This window comes from Lactuca virosa, chromosome 1 (genome assembly GCF_052849685.1).
Source record: "Lactuca virosa cultivar CGN04683 chromosome 1, Lactuca_virosa_CGN04683_v6, whole genome shotgun sequence".
Taxonomy (NCBI): Eukaryota; Viridiplantae; Streptophyta; class Magnoliopsida; order Asterales; family Asteraceae; genus Lactuca; species Lactuca virosa.
Window position 1 is genome coordinate 257655761 of NC_136426.1, and position 14792 is coordinate 257670552.

Sequence of the window (14792 nt, forward strand, 5' to 3'; positions counted from 1 at the left end):
ATGATTACATGATTTCTTGTGAAAGACGCTATGTTCAATTTAGTTAAGTCTTCTCTTAGAAATCAGGATTTCCTAGTGATGGTCTAGTTATAATATTTCAAGAATCTTCATATTCCATTTTTGCATACCGAGAGCGTGTCTAGAGGGTAATTGGGAGAGCTAGTTTAGGGTTTCGATGTGGGAGTCTGAGGAATCTACAGCGTGAACATGTCGAAAATGAATGCAGTACTCGTAGGGATCTTTTGTGGTTGCGATGCAATGAAGGATTGGTCTAATCGCGGGTGTAAAACCATTTTTTTCCAAATTCATACCTTTTGGTTGATTTATTGCATGTTCATATGGGAATTACTACATGATAAGTAGGTCGTTGGATTGGTTATCTACCCGTTTCCCATAATGGGGATTATTTGTTCTTCGTCATTCGCTAAAATTGATCGAGGATTTTGGAAGTAGTATCAGTGGAATGTTATTGGAAATAATGATTTTCGTTATTACATTGGGGTGTACTTATCCGAATTTTTGGGATGTATGTACACTAGGTTAGCTGGTCATGAAATGTGGATTCTTGCAAAGCTCAGGTCCGAGGAAATCCTGAGTAATGAAATCATAGATGACTTGGAAGTTCAAATGGGTACGAGGTTGACAAGGTATATATAATTCCAAGTGGTGGAGAATCGCTTGGGATTAATGGAAATATCCCAATGTGGGTCAACTTGGAATGACATGCCAAGAGCAAGTGGATAGCCAGTTTTTATCATGGAATGAGTCAAAATTTAAGCAAGGAATAATTTTTGTTGGCCAGTTGTAATAAAAAAAAGCAAAGGTTAGGAATCATATCTCATCCGAAGATGGGAAGTATCAATAATGGCGCATGGATGATTCATGTCTAGGTTCAGGTTGTGGGTTGTGTTAGAACCACTCTGCTTGTTCTTGTCTGAGGAAGTCCTTGGGGTTTGAAGCACGACCAGAACACTTGATTGGGGTTTAATAGGACGGGTGTTTTGAATTTTATTGATCCATGGCTACGTTTTCTCATGCATAGTTGGCTAGACCATGGGTTGGAACCATGCCAGTGGTGGAAGTGTTGTAAGACTATGGGGTTGCCCATAACATTCATTGTGTTGATAGGATGTATGGAAGTGTTATAAGACTGTTGTATGGCCCGTAGCGTTCACCAAGTCGATGAGGAGTTGCGGAGAATGTCATGAATCTATGGTTTGGATCATAGCCTTCATTAGTTAGAGTTAGACCATGCAAGGAAGGGTTGTGAGACTGTTGGTGGACCACAACATTCATGGGAATGAGGAAGGTTATATGCCATTTTAGGGTCGGGTGTGATGTAAGACTGTGGTTGGGCTGGTAGCATTCATCGGGAACGGAGTGGACTATCTAATGTTTCTTTGCTGATCAGTTATGTCATCCCTAGCGGACTGTTGGAGCCATGTTTGCCATTAGGATAGGATAGCTTTTTTCAGATAGACTCTTGATGGGAGTCTCGTGGTTCTGTCATGTGTAAGGCTATCAGCTTCAGCAATTGGTTGGAAATTCGATACTTCAGTTAATTGGTAGGTCTGCTCAGAAATCGGGAGGTCTCGGATAGATCAAAGTGTGAAGGTTTGATTATCGAAATGTGATTGTGTGTTGGTATGGCACCAATGACCGAGACTTGTGGTGGGAGTTGCCTTTCTTTGGAGTGTTGGGTTATCGACATTGGCGAATGCTCAAGGGTTACGTTTTCCGGTATCAGTGGGATACTTCAGTGTCAGAGGAGTTTGTTGGTTCGAGTTGCGGAATAGAGTCATTATGTTCGTGAATCAGAATTATTTTGTCTGCCTAGAAATCATACATAGTCTTGGGGTTTTTGGATTTGGGGCAGAGTAGTGATAGTTACTCTTCATTGGTTAGGTTGGCATTTCAAGGTTCGCTTCTTAGTCAAGATAAGAGATTTCTGCTAAGAATGGGCTTTGATAGCAGTATTGGAAGATGGTCAACTATAAGAGATGATTATTCAATCTAATTAGGAGCTCAGGATGTTTGGGGAGGGTTGACTGGTGCAGAAGAGACCAGTTTTCGAGGACGAAATATCATTTAAGTGGGGGACAGTTGTAACACCGGTTTTCCAGGATGGATCGATTTAGGGTTTCAAGGAGTCAAAAGGTCGATATTTTGAGGAAATCGAGCATCACAACATGACCATTGAATGGTCATGACGTGACAAGGGTAAGTATGTAAATTGTGTTCGGAACCAATCTCACGACGTGATACATAAGGGCTCACGAAGTGAGAACATCTGCAGCCCAAGTCCATGATCTTTTAGGGTTTCATTCATATTTAAGCCCCTCTAAGTCATTTTTAGGCTTCATTATCAGCCCCCAACACCCTTTTAACTCAGAAAAACCCTAACCCTAATTCCTTCGTTGACTCTTGGCTTTTTTGGAGCATTTCTTAGCTTGAAGAAGAAGATAAGAAAGAGAAGAAGGTGCTCTATTGGTGAAGCTTTCAAGGAAACATCATCATCATCATCATCTCATCTTGTTTCTGGACCTTTGTAAGTGCAAAAGACTCAAACTTTATTACTTAAGGTGCTTAGATCTAAGTTATTGTCCCATTTATTTCATGTCCAAGTAAGTTTGAAAGGAAGGAATGCATAAAGTTGGCAACTTTATGCTTTCTAAGGGTCCCTTGAGTATGATAGTGTTCAGATCTAGGAATTGGTTGATTATTGGATCCATGCGTAAGAATTTTGGGTAGAAACCATTCATTTTGACCTAGAATGGATGGAGGACATGCATAAGGCATGCATGTCCATCAAGTAATCATTTTTATGGACCTGTGGAAACCCATTTGGGTTTTGGAAAATTTATAGTGAAAGGCTTAATGAATTAAGGACTTAAATATTTGGATTTTAGCTTCTGACTGTGCTCACGACGTGAGACATAAGGTCTCATGACGTGAGAATGAAAGAACCCATTTTCTACTGAGCTTTTCGAGGCTCATTGTCACACCCCCAACCCAGCATGGCAGAAACGTCTGGGGGTGGATGATTTCATAAACAGTATCACAACATAATGTACAATAGTGATCAAAGCAAACATAAACATCATAATATAATTTAAAATGTTACATTGTTTCCAAGTGCCGTAGCGTCCCATCCTCAAAAGTCTTGTGACTACATGTTTGACAATTTCTTGAGAATACAAGTAGTTTTGAAAATGTCAACAATTAAGTTGGTAAGTTCATAAGAGTTTTGTATGTGAAAAATATGTAATTCTTTCCTTGTAAAATGATAGTGTTTGTTCCCAGAAAATCCAATATTTCCTTAAAAATGAGTTGTAGTCTTAAAAACCCTAAGACCAAAAATGTATAAGTATTTCTATACTTAAGATAGTATTACGTAGTTTTATTATTATATAAAACCATTTGAACACATGTTACCCTGTAAACTAAATGTATCGTTGATTTCCCATGTGAGTTATTACAACCATGCTAAAACCGAAGTTGGCCTTGTAAAGTCCCAAATCCAGGAACCAAACCAGTGATCAAACAATGAACAATCAAACAATAACAATAATGGAGTATAAGAAGGAATTACTCAAGCAATGCACAGGTTTATAACCGCAAACGTCAGGTACACCTTGAAGAACACACACATACCTCTGACTAGCTAACGTCTCTAAACACTGACAAGACAGACCCTATTTATATGAACACGACCAACCGCACACAGGTTCACGACCATGAACATGTTCACGGCTGTGAACACCTGTTCAACCGTGAACACAAAACCGCAAGCCTACAAACACCAACTTATGACCAAAACCCTAACATGATCTATAAAAGATAATTGCCTAGTTCAAACCACAAAATCGTGACCTAACAGTCTACCCCTTGGTTTGAGCTAGCATGGACTCAGGTCTTCTTGATCAGCAGCACATCAGATTTTCCCATAGCCCCCAGCCAAATTTTTTTTAATGATTTTGGCAACCATACTTGTGAACTCCTTGGCAGCCGACTCCATAAGCTCCGTTTTGCAGTATATTTGATGGTTAGCCAAGGTGTGTATGTCTCGCTCCCTAAACCACAGAAGATTCTTAGCATAAACAAGACGAATAACGCTATCGCTATCTCGGAACTTGATCACTGCAGTGGCGTTAGGCTCTTCGACTGTGGTCTTGAACTTGTCACTGAATTCTGGAAGTAGCTTGTTCTTCAAGTCAAAGAAGCCTTCTGATAGGGCACCAAGATTAAGCTGGAGATCAGAGATCTGTTTAGACTTATGAAAGTTTTCTTCTTCAAGCTCAGAAACTCGAATATCGAGGTTTCCGATCAGAACGTCTTTCTTGATGATCTTCTATTTAAGAGTAGTGATATCATCTCTTAGCTCTGGGACAGATGGGTCCGCTCTCCCTGAGCTGCCTTCCCCGATTGATATTCCTTTTCCGCGAGGAGTAGGATCATCATCATGTTCCACCAAGAACCCGACAAGCCTCTCAGAGGCAGCGACATGCTTAGGCCTTGGAGGGGAGGAACCCCCAGGAGCTGAAGAACTCCTGGTTGCAAAAACAGTGCTTGGACCTTCCTGAATATCAACTTCGGCTGACTGTGATGGTGTAGCGGTGGCTATAGTTGCTGGCTGCATTGGCTGGGCTTGATCTCTAATAAGCACTCCCGGCCTCGAGTCAGCTCGCCTTTTTTTCAATGGAGGCTGGGAGGCATGTGTCAATTCAAGATCACTTTCAGACGGCACCGGAGTTGGAGTGACAACTGGAAGGGGAGGAATACTTGAAGTCGTATCCATGTTCAATGAGGTGTCGGCCATCTGAACTGAAGTTGGAGACGTCACTTTTTGAGAACACCACTAACTCCTTCTATCTCCGTTGCAGGTTGCACAACATCATGGACAGTGTCAAAGAAAGCATCAAGGTCTTCACTGCTTAACCTTATATCATTATCCTGCTCAAAACCCATGACTTGCAAACCCAATGCATCCAAATTTGTTTAAAACTAAGACATTTTGAAGACTTAAAGAATTAAAATTAAAATTAAAATAAAATCTAAAAAATTTAAACTAAACTTTTTTTTTTAATTTTTGATTTTTAGAAAAATAAAAAATAAAATAAAATTGTATAACACTAATTCCTCCTTCATCATTGCTGATATTATTTTTGTGATTTTGGGATCAAAGTTCTGAGACAACCTGTAATCTGTGTTTCAGCACTTCCACCTTCCTGAGTAGATCTGGTAATCGCTGGTATTGTGGTCTACTTAAACACGAAAGATTGTGACAATTTTGGACATGCTACAAGTGACAAGACAGTTGACCCTATGAACCTAAATAATATTCCTAAAGGACCATTCGGCTGACGACGACCAAGGATATTGTTGTCCACCTAAATTTAGCAGCGAGATCTACAAACAACCTATTAAATGTTCAATTTTAGATGTACTAGAATGTGTTTCCCGCTTCCTGATATACCCCAATAATCAAGGACTTCCAAAATACTCCTTACTTTAGATGAGCAGACAATTATTATGGGAGAAGTCAGATTTAGAATGCATATGTTTTACACCCAGGTCGGATCTCTTCCGATCATGCAGATGGATTAACATATGACTAACCAGATTTAGAGAGGTTGAGAAGTAGAATGGTGCATATGTTGTGTACCAGGTCGGCATTTCAATCACGCAAAGGAGACAACATATGGCTAACAAATAGAAAGAATTGCATAGATAAGAAGTTGCAGGGAGATAGAATTGCATATGTTGCAGTCCAGGCCGGATCTTTCGATCACGCAGAGGAGGCAACATATGACTGACAGAAAGAAAGCAAGAAAATAATCTTCTACAGATCTACTTTATCGGAATTCCCCAGTCGCCCCGTCAGTGTCGGGATTAAGGACATGTGTCACACCCGCGAACTAGACGGCGAAAACGTCCGGGGGCTCGTGTGAATAACAATTGAATTATCATTACAGTGAATATAAATGAAACATAACATCATCATCACCATGCATAATTTAATACAACTGCCATTGTTTACATCAAGTATAATCTTTTAAGTTACATGACCAAATCATTCACTGGATGATGTTTAACAGTACACGAAACAAAATCCCATATTCTTGATGATTCTTCTGCCTAACGAGTCCCTGAGAATACAAGTTATTTTGAAAACGTTAACATATATTATGTTGGTGAGTTCATAAGCATGTTTGATTGAAAAGTTTTGTATAGTTCGTAAAGCACCAGAAAATCCGATATTTTCTGTAAAGTGGTTTGAAAATGATGTGTCAAAATCAAGTATTAATGCATGTGTGTTTACTGCTTTTGAAATGTATAAATAAACAAAAATGTAATCCAGATAGAAACCCTGTATTTTTTCTGTTGTAAGTGGAAGGTGATGTATAAATGTATTTATCCCAGAAAATCCGATATTTTCTGCATATAAAAGTATCGAAATCATAAAATTTCCAAGACCGTGTATCGATGTATGTATGTTTTTAGTATCGTCCAGATTTGTATAAATAGACCGAAATCCTTGATGAAGTTAGTCTCTAAGTGAGCCGTTACAACCATGCTTGCTAATGACTAATTCGCTCGTCTTGACGTTTTCAGGCGCCGGTTTTGATATAGGTAAGGTTTGTCGCCCTAGACTGGCCTAGTCTAGCTGTAGCGAACAGCTAAGGCGTGGGGTCTCACCTCGTATAGATCTATACACAAACTCCCGCTCTCCCTCCAGGAAACTCTGGTTATAACTACATGTTGCGGTTGTACACTCAAAGGTGCCAACCGACAAGTCTCACTAGATTCTCAACATTTCATACCATGTTTAATGTTTACTTGTATGTTGTACGTTATCAAATCCAAAGGTACATGTATAAGTATCCAAAGTTCAATAATTATGTGAAGGTATAGTTACGATCTACTAATCATGTAAATTTCAGTCCAAGCCCAATTAGCATGTAAATGGATCACAACGGCCCAATAACATGTATGTGGGTAATTTGGGCCCAATAGGCATGTAAATGGACCACAAAGGCCCAACAAACATGTGACACATAATTCAGGCCCAAATTAACATGTAAATTGGTCGCATGGCCCAATAAACATGTCATGGAAATTATTGGGCTCAACATACACTTGAATGGGCCCTTAAGGCCCATTGACCATGTAACGTGAATATTAGGCCCAATAAAATTGTTATCGATGCATTTCACCCATTTGTTATTATTTCGTTGATTGTTTTAGTTCGAGGTTTACCGAATTGAATATAAAAGTCCTCTTTTTGTAAAAACGACGTTCTTGGCCAATAAGCCTCAATTTTTCAATTAAGGCCCAATCTTAATAAAAATAACACATTTGTCCCCATTTTGCTCAAAACTTGTATTTATAGCTAGTTTTGGTAAAAATAACATTTCTAACCCATTTTTGTCAAAAATATCATTTTTGGCTTGATTTTTGTGAAAATACACATTTTTAGGGTTTTTGACTTTTCTGACCCGATTGTTGGAAAATTTGTAGAAAAATCATTATAAGTCTAAATTTGGATCCGTGAACTCTGGAAGTTTGGAAATTTTGTCTACTTTGTTCATAATTTTTCTCATAATTTTTAATGGTCTCTAACAAGTGTGAAATTGCTCACCTTCACAGGTTGGTCCAAAATTATTTCAAATATGATAGGCAGTTTTGTAAAATTCACCAAAAATTGTAGAAATATCGTATGAAAACGTGAGAGTAGTCATTTTAAAGGTATAAAGCTGAGCTTTGTTCGTGTAAAACAGTTTTGAAAAATATTATCATTAAGGTAGTCAAAATAGTTCGAGATTGGACCAAAACTTTTCTGTTAAGGGCTGATTTTTTATTTTAGTTTATAGATCTTTGAACACAACACTCATTTTTGCTATTTTAAATGTATAAATCCCAGATCTACAAGTTTACATGTATTATATGTGATAACACATACTTTTCTAAAGGTTTTTATGTAGATCCAAGTGATAAACTTAATATTCTTAACATATTTTTAGATTTATGAAGTAAATAACACACAATCACAAAACCAACTAAGAAATCACACAAGACATGCATATAACACATAGATCTACACATTTTACTTGTATTCTTCCCCAAAAATCATGTAAAAACCAAAAACAAGGGGGTATGAACTCACCTTGGGGTGATGGATCGGTTTTGATGAAGGGATATGAGAAGATGATGTTGTTTTCGGCCTTAGCAAGCTTTCCTTGTGTGGTTTTCGAGTTTAGAAGGTTTCTAAGAGTATGATCACAAACAAGTGTTTAGAAGGAGTATTCTAACACAAAATGAAGTTGTTTAGCTTGAATGTGTGATGACTTACCCAAGATTGATGATCTTTAGTGAAGATCTTCTTGAAACACCTAGAGATCTCGAAAATTTGGATGGAAGGAAGGAGGATGTTCTTGAGTGTTTTGAGAGAGTTTCTTGAAATATTTTTGAGAGAATGAGGGCGGTGTGAGGTGTTTTGGCCGAGAATAAGAAGAAGAGAGGAGAGAAGGAGTGAGGTGATGTGCATGGAGATCCTCCATTTAATAAAGAGGTGGCAAGCTCTCATAATTCCTCTAATTTCCCTTTATTTTTCTTTTCTTTTCCTCATTGGGCCGAGAATTGGGCTTAAGATGGATGAAATTGAATTAATTTGGCCCACTCTTGGCTTTGCTCGATTTTGTGAAGCCCAATAAATATGCTTCGGCCCATTGGACCCTTAAGTGTATTTACAGCCCAATTTGACATAAATGAATGGATTTATTGCCTATTAGGGTTAATTAGATTAGTTATGGCCCAATAAGGCCCATTAGGGTTAGAATGAATCATTCTAAGTCCAATGGTCCAAAATGTTATAGGTTTATGAATGTGGTCCATTTAGAGCCCAATTAGAGAATCCTAGTCCATAATGAACTTGAGTCGGGATTTCTAGGGTTTCCAACCCTTATTTGGACATATGAGATGTATTTGAATGAGAATAGAGTATAGTATTCACTTAGAGTACAGGCTTTTACAATGGATGATGTTTACATGGGAATAGAATTTCCTAGCAAAATTCCAATTGTGACATTATCCCCCCGTTAGATGGAATTTCGTCCCGAAATTCTTTCGAAAGATAGGTTCATGAATGAGAGAATAGGTGAGGGAACTTTTGCTTCATCTTGTCCTTGCGTTCCCATGTGAATTCCGGTCCACGCTTAGCGTTTTATCGAATCTTCACAATCGAAATGCGACTTTGTTTATTACGCTTCACTTCCCTGTCCATAACTTCGACCGGTTCTTCGACCAACCGAAGATTCTTGTTTATCTCGATCTTTTCCAAAGGGAATGATAGGAGTCTCATCTGATAGGCCCCTTTTCAGATTCGAGACGCGGAACACGGGGTGCACGTTGCTGAGTTCGGCAGGTAGCTGCAGCTTATAAGCCATGGAACCAATCCAGGCAAAAATCTCGATCGGTCCAATGTATCGCGTGTTCAATTTTCCTCGTTTACCACAACGAATCATTCCCTTCCAAGGAGAGTCCTTTAATACCATGCGATCCTCAACTTGACATTCTAATGGCTTACTCCGCTTGTCAGCATAGCTCTTCTGTCGCTCTCGCGATGCTTGAAGTCGAGCTTTGATTTGGATTATCTTCTCTGTGGTTTCGCGAATGGTTTCTGGTCGTGTGAGAGTACTGGCGACTGATCTACATTTTCGACCATAAAGAGCCTCGAAAGAAGCATCCTTCATGCTCGTGCGATAGGTGTTATTTCATGAGAATTCAATCAAGGGCAACCGGGTATCCCATGACTTGCCGAATTCAAACACCCAGGCTCGGAGCATGACTTCGAGTGGTTGAATGTTCCATTCGCTTTGGTTATTGGTTTGAGGGTGGTAAGCAACGCTCATGTATAGCTATGTTCCCATAGCCCTCTGAAGTGACTGTCAAAGTCTTGAAGTAATTACGTTATCTCGATCTGAGATAATAGATACCGATATTTCATGGAGTCTCACGATCTCTTTGATATAGGTCTGTGTTAATCTTTCCGTCTTGTTTGATTCCTTTATTGGCAGATAATGGGCAGATTTGGTTAACCTATCGACGATCACCCAGATAGCACCCAATTCAATTCTTATAACAATAAGCTTCGTCCTTTGACTTCGAGAGTTTTATCCCATCCACGTAGTGTTTCCTTCGTGATATTCTCCGGCTTTGATGCCTTCAAGGCCGGTCGTAAGTGTTGACAGTGTTTTGTTCTTATTTCGTGAGCAGTCGAGTATGTTATCGATGAAATTTATTACAAGGCTGACTAGGAAGGGTTGGGAAAACTCGGTTCGTAGGGTTCATGAATATCGTGGGTGTATTCGTTAGACCGAAGGATATCACAACGAATTTGAAATGGTCGTGACGAGTTCGGAAAGCAGTTTTTGGAATGTCCTCTTCTCGGACTCGGAGCTGATGGTAATTGGATCTTAGATCTATTTTGGAGAAGCAACTAGCTCCTTGAAGCTGGTCAAATAGGTCGTCAATCCAAGGAAGTGGGTATCGGTTTTTTTAGTGAGCTTATTCAATTCCCTAAAATCGTTGCACATTCTGAAGGATCCGTCTTCTTGACGAACAAGACCTGAGCTACCCAGGGCGAGAAGCTTGGTCCGATGAATCCTTTGCTCAAAATTTTCTTAATTGACTGGATAACTCCTGTATTTCGGCGGAAGCTAACCTGTAGGGTGAATTCGCAATTGATGTGGTTCCCGGTATGAGGTCGATTCGAAATTCGACCTGTCTCTCTGGGGTATTCCCGGAGTTCTTCGGGAAATACATCCGGAAAATCACATGCTACTGGAATACCTTGTACGCTTACTTTTTCCTTGGTCTTGTCCACAACATGAGCGAGGAAAACGTAGTTCTTCTGGTGCAGGCACTTCTGTGCCTTGATGCACGAGATAGGACGAGGATTGGCGCCAGGTTTATCACCATCGATTATTAGAGTTTCGTGATTAGGGAGGTGAAGGCAAACGGCCTTCTCGCGACACATAGTATTAGCATGGTGGGGGCTTAATCCAACCATGCCGATTCTCACATCAAAACTCCTAATATTTACTGGTATTAAATCTATTTGAAATGAATGGTTGTTTAGTGTTAAGGTGTACCCTACATAAGTATCTTTGGTTGATTCGGTTTTTCCCATTAGCCATCTCCACCGTGAAGGCTTCGTTTAGATTCTGGGGTTGTTGTTTTAGTAAGTGTTTGAATTTGTTACTAACGAAGCTTCGCTCAGCTCCACTATCGAGTGAGATGAAAGAGAAAGAGTTGTTAAGTGGGAACGTACCAGTATCAACCGTCGGGTTTTGAATTGCTTCGCCTTGACCTAGGGTTAGGACCCTTCCTGATCCTCCTGCCCCTTGATTGTTAGCCTTGGGGCAATTGTGTCAGAAATGGCCGGTTCCTCCACACCCATAGCAGGTGTGAGTGGCCCCAACGTTGATGTTGTTGTTACGGCCGTTACGATTACTGTTGTTGTTTGGCTGTTGATTCTGTTGTGGATAAGTTCTACAGTATTTGGTGGTGTGACTCTTTCGGTTGCATCTCTTACAATACGGCTCCCGACAGGCTCCCTTGTGATGGACATTGCACTGGTTGCATTTTGGAAGGCTTCCAGCATATGGTCTCGCTAGCGTTGATGTAGTAGAGGTCATGGTCGCATGGACAGCAACAACATGTTGCTTCTTCGAGAACCCTTGAGTTGGCTGTCCCTTTCTCTTACTTCCTGACTTTCGCTTCCTGCTCTTAAGCTTGGGGTTTGGAGCGCATTGATAAGCTGTCACTTGTTGGTTTCCATGCTCGTTCCTTCGGATGGAGTTGTCGATACTATTTCCACCTCTATTAGTGTTGTTTGCGTTGAGTTGTGCCATAGCAGCAGTTACTGCCGCTGTTACAGCAGCTTTGAATGTAGCAGAGTCCATCTGCAGGAACGGTGTCTTGCGGGTGTGCTTGTTATTTCTATGGGATGACATTTTCCTGCTGCATGTTGATAAGCCAGATGGTAAGTAATGATCGTCATTCCTGGTTGTACTCTATAAATTTCGCGTCTTGTCGTATGATTCTCATTGTTTCCATCACATCCCGATGATGTATTTACGGTAGTAGGTAATCGTAGATTTGGCACGATCGTTACGTCTATCCTTAGAGTATACGGGTTGTTTTGGTTTCGAGATCCTTAAGTATTTAGCGTTTTTGCGGGTTCGATTGTGCATATAATTGAATTTATGCAATAACATGAAATAAAGATAGCACATAATTGTTTCATTGGTAAGTACCGTCTTAGTACACAAAAGAGAGTCATATCGGATAGTAGGAGGAAGAAAAGGTTGATCCTAATCGTGGCGGCAAGTGTCTGGTGGTGGTTCTGATGAAGTGGATGCACCTCGGAGACGAGCTACTTGTCGCTCGATATCTCGTATTCATACCTACCAAACTAACTGTCTTGCTCGGGAGTCTCCGTTCACTTCCTGTGTTTGTCTCTCATCTCTCTCAACAGCAACCACATTTGGTCTGTTTGATTTGGGGTGTCCTGAGCTTGGTTGCCAACGTATCGGGTGCGCCGGACCATAACTAGAAGGCCCGGTCAGCTGGTCCTCCATGACTAAGATCGAAAGGATTTCGGGTCATAACGTAAGGCGGTCGTATCCCCTGCTGGCGAATCTATCTCCAATATCGATTGCCTATGAGGCGTGGGGTCGCCGGGGCCCATACGATAAGTCGGTACTCTGGCCATGCATGGAGGATTGATGTCATCAGATTCTGCATCTGAGGCATCATCATCATTGCCCTCGAGCCCTTCCTCTTCGAGGTCCACTACTGACTCGGCGGGTCTATCTGCAAGTTCTACTTCATGTTCCTCCTCTGGTTCTTCCTCTGAGTCTCCTTCTGGGTCTTCCTCTGGGTCGAGCCACCCTGATTTTCCCTGATTAGGGAGATAGGGGTTTTCTGGCTAATGATACCCGTGTATAGTGTATTGCATGAAGAGGTATAAATACTAGAAACAAATAGCACACAAAATACTCCTATAGTATTTTAATTTTTGTTTAGGTTTGGTTCTATATTCTCTTTGGATAATTAAATGGTAAGTTTTTGATTCATTGTCCATGACAATTACTCCCGAACACATGTTGGTCGTATTTTGAATGAATGTAGTTGATCAGGCTACATTCACCCCCAATACGACTACATAACTGCTCGGGTTTAATAGCGATGTTCAAATCCTCCAAAGACTTTTACTGTTCTTGTTGTGTTATTACTCTAAAATGCACACATAAGTATGTATTTTAATTATTATGTTCAGAGTAGTTTAGTCCCATTGTATTTATAGTTACATATCATGTATGATTAGATATGCTAGTTCAATATAAACAATGCTCTGATACCAATCTGTCACACCCCCGAACCAGACGGCGGAAACGTCCGGGGGCTCATGTGACTAACAATTGAATTGTCATTACAGTGAATATAAATGAAACATAACATTATCATCACCATGCATAATTTAATACAACTGCCATTGTTTACATCAAGTATAATCTTTTAAGTTACATGACCAAAACATTCACTGGATGATGTTTATCAGTACACGAAACAAAATCCCATATTCTTGATGATTCTTCTGCCTAATGAGTCCCTGAGAATACAAGTTATTTTGAAAACGTCAACATATATTATGTTGGTGAGTTCATAAGCATGTTTGATTGAAAAGTTTTGTATAGTTCGTAAAGCACCAGAAAACCGATATTTTCTGTAAAGTGGTTTGAAAATGATGTGTCAAAATCAAGTATTAATGCATGTGTGTTTACTGCTTTTGAAATGTATAAATAAACAAAAATGTAATCCAGATATAAACCCTGTATTTTTTCTGTTGTAAGTGGAAGGTGATGTATAAATGTATTTATCCCAGAAAATCCGATATTTTCTGCATATAAAAGTATCGAAATCATAAAATTTCCAAGACTGTGTATCGATGTATGTATGTTTTTAGTATCGTCTAGATTTGTATAAATATACCGAAATCCTTGATGAAGTTAGTCTCTAAGTGAGCCGTTACAACCATGCTTGCTAATGACTAATTCGCTCGTCTTGACGTTTTCAGGCGCCGGTTTTGATATAGGTAAGGTTTGTCGCCCTAGACTGGCCTAGTCTAGCTGTAGCGAACAGCTAAGGAATGGGGTCTCACCTCGTATAGATCTATACACAAACTCCCGCTCTCCCTCCAGGAAACTCTGGTTATAACTACATGTTGCGGTTGTACACTCAAAGGTGCCAACCGACAAGTCTCACTAGATTCTCAACATTTCATACCATGTTTAATGTTTACTTGTATGTTGTACGTTATCAAATCCAAAGGTACATGTATAAGTATCCAAAGTTCAATAATTATGTGAAGGTATAGTTACGATCTACTAATCATGTAAATTTCAGTCCAAGCCCAATTAGCATGTAAATGGATCACAACGGCCCAATAACATGTATGTGGGTAATTTGGGCCCAATAGGCATGTAAATGGACCACAAAGGCCCAACAAACATGTGACACATAATCCAGGTCCAAATTAACATGTAAATTGGTCGCATGGCCCAATAAACATGTCATGGAAATTATTGGGCTCAACATACACTTGAATGGGCCCTTAAGGCCCATTGACCATGTAACGTGAATATTAGGCCCAATAAAATTGTTATCTATGCATTTCACCTATTTGTTATTATTTTGTTGATTGTTTTAGTTCGAGGTTTACCGAA